Source organism: Octopus bimaculoides, chromosome 3 (genome assembly GCF_001194135.2).
Source record: "Octopus bimaculoides isolate UCB-OBI-ISO-001 chromosome 3, ASM119413v2, whole genome shotgun sequence".
NCBI lineage: Eukaryota > Metazoa > Mollusca > Cephalopoda > Octopoda > Octopodidae > Octopus > Octopus bimaculoides.
In genome coordinates, this window is record NC_068983.1 from 31,411,421 (window position 1) to 31,414,842 (window position 3,422).

Here is a 3,422-nt window from a genome sequence, read left to right on the forward strand (position 1 = left end):
ATATATAAGGTGATATCTAAAGGTTCCCGGACAAGTTATGCTTAATGAAAATAACTTGTTTACCTAAATTTTAACATCATCTCTTTCGAAATAGTCACCTTGCGCAACAATACACCGGTTTCCGCATTCCTGTCACTTCTGGAATCAGGCCTGGAAGTCGTATTCTGTAAGCGTGTCGAGGATCTTCTGCGATTCACTCTGAATTTCGACAACGGTGTTAAAACGGTGATCTTTAAGCTGCATTTTCATCTTGGGGAAGAGATGGAAGGTTGCTGGTGCTAAATCTGGTGAATAAGGCGGACGCAGAAGTGATACCATGCTGTTTTCGGTGAGAAACTTACGAGTGAGGGGAGCTCAGTGACAGAGTGCATTGTCATCGTGAAGAATCCAGTTCTTCGCGATTCACAGATCTGGTCGCTTTCGCTGAATGTCCTCCCTCAAACGCATTAAAACTCTCGATTGACGGTCTGGCTCCAGGAGACGAATTCTTGATGCACAACACTACGTATGTCAAAGAGAACGATGAGCATGCTCTTGGTTGAGCTACCGCTCTGTCGTGCACCCGCGTAACTTGAAACATTGCGTACGACTCATTGCTTTGTCACCGTAAGCTTGTTGGAGCATGCTCAGTGTTTAAGCCAAAAGTTTAAGCCAAAATTTCACGTTGGCTCTTTCTTCCAACATCTTGTCCATCACGTAGATTTCAGCATACACGTGATCACAAAACACAAATTTCACAACTTGCGAAGTAAACACAGCGATGCCACGACACACTGCCTCATGAAGGTCACTGCTAACTCTCACTGCGCACTGATACTACCTCATATATACAACAGGCTTCTTTCAGTTTCCGCCTACCAAATCCACTCATAAAGCTTTAGTCAGCCCGAGGCTATAGTAGAAGACACTAGTGCAAGGTGTCATGCAGTGGGACTGAACCTGGAACCTTGTGGTTGAGAAGGAAGCGTCTAACCACACAGCCATGCCTGTAGGTTTAAATGTTAAAAAATATACCTCATCCCTAAAGATGAAGTTTTCAGAAAAATTGTAATTGTCAGTGGTTCTTGCCTTAGTCATAGAATAATTTACTGTTTATTTTTATGTATGGATTTCAGAAAATATACGTTCTCTTAAGTTATAAAGGAATTACTAAAAAGAGTCACCAGTCTCTAGTATTGAAACAGTGCAGGCAAATTCGGCAAGTGAACAGCTATCATCCTTAGAAAGTGATAAAAATCTGTAAAAGGAAGTCTTAATTGCTAAAACTTTCAAACAAAGCTTTAGTGCCAGACAATTGTATCAGGATTTAGAAATAATCTTATTTCAAACTGAATTCATACCAGGCTCCAATAATGGTTGTGCAGCGCTTATAAGATAACATGTAGTTTTGAGCACAACGTAGCACTTAAGTTTTTATCCCCTATGCATCTATCAACACATTTCTTAAATTACATATTCACAAATACGTATGCACACACATGTAGGTACAATATTTACATGAATATATATGTGCATTCTTAGAAAAATAAAAATGTTGTCATATTCTAGAGAGATCAATTCTTAGCAATAATGAAAATCGATTAAAATCAAAATAATATGGAATTGTATATAGATTTCCACTAAACCTATTTCGAAGCTTTTTCGCAAAAATATGTGTTTATTGAGTTTTAAATAAACGTCATTTTATTACTTCTTAGAATTAAGCAAATTAGGTTGATTGCTTTCTTCAAGTTCACAGCCGGTGTCTTACAGTTTCTTGGTTCGTAGAATCTTCAACCAATCCATCATGAGAGAAATCGAACAAAAAAGGAATCTGCAAATCGCTAAAAGAATATTGTAATAATGTTGCACGAACTTTATTCTGTTGCGCGAACTTTTTTACTGCAGGTACAAGGCCTGAAATTTTGATAGTTGATTACATTAACCAGTGGAATGCGCCCCTTCCACAGAAAGCGGAAGAGTAAACGCGCCAGCTTGGTCAACCAGCAAACGGGACAACGGATGGCGGTCAAGCGGTAATAGATGATGGATGCTATGTACGCATTCGCCACCTCTGATCGAACTTTCAGGGACAGCTTCCTCTCGGCCCATTTCTGAGTGAGATTAGCTACCCTGCTCGTCACCTCGTCCTAGTTTTTCTCCACCTAGAGGTCTATTGGATAATAACAACAACAACAGCAACAACAACAACAATAATAATAATAATAATAATAATTATTATTATTATTATTATTATTATTATTATTATTATTATTATTATTATAGTAATAATAACAATAATAATAATAATAATAATAACAATAATAATAATAATAATAACAATAATAATAATGATAATGATAATAATAATAATAATAACAATAATAATAATGATAATAATAATGATAATAATAATAATGATAATAATAATAGAGAAATTTGTCAAAGTACAAAGATCTCGAAACTGAAGTATTTAAGATGTGGGGCATGAAAGTAAAAACATTACCAATAATAATTGGATGACTGGGCATGATAAAAAATATGAACAAAAACGTAGAAGCTATACCTGGATACTCAACAATTCACACTGTCCAAAAAATAGCCCTGGTAGGAACAGCCCACACCATACGCAAGACATTGTCAATCCAATAACATAACCTAAACAAAACAACCCACAAATACAAAACACTCTATACAGCAATTACCCACTGAAATAAACGTCCACCAGCAAGCCAATTAACCAATACTTTACACGCCCAACACACAATACAAGCTGCAACAAAAGACTGCGCCAAACTTCAAGACAGTAATAACTAACACAATACAGTACTGGGAAGAGTTTGCACACTCCCAACAGCAGAAAAGAACACACAATAGCGCACACACCCTAGCAACACCGAGGTGCAGCAGGTAATGCAGTAGAAACTTGGCTCGATCTATCAAATATTGAACAGTTATATAATAATAATGATAACAACAACAACAACAACAACAACAACAACAACAACAATAATAATAATAATAATAATAATAATAATAATAATAATAATAATAATAATAATAATAATAATAATAAAACGATGGTAAGAAAAGTCCCTACATGGTAAATACTGGGCTAAACTAAATGCAAAACAAATAGACAGAGAAAAATCCCAGCAATGGTTGAGAAGCTCAGGACTCAAAGCAGAGACTGAAGGATTTTTAATTGCTGCACAAGACCAAAGCCTCCCCACCAGAAATTACCAAAAACATATAATGAAAAGAAACATAACAAGTAACTGTAGAATATGTAGAGATGGACAAGAAACAATAAATCATATTATCTCTGGCTGCCCAGTCCTGGCTAAGAAGGAATATATTCACAGACACGACAGAGCTGGGACCTATATACACTGGAAGCTATGCCAACACTATGGAATAACAACAGAAAAAAGATGGTATAA

General features: G+C 36.1%; 1 protein-coding gene across 1 annotated transcript in view; it reads left to right on the plus strand.

Annotated features, from left to right (window-relative positions):
* The window catches only part of LOC106877840 (aminopeptidase N), a 178,561-nt gene that overhangs the window by 127,798 nt on the left and 47,341 nt on the right, over window positions 1–3,422 (plus strand). The gene's annotated exons all lie outside the window — the stretch shown is intronic.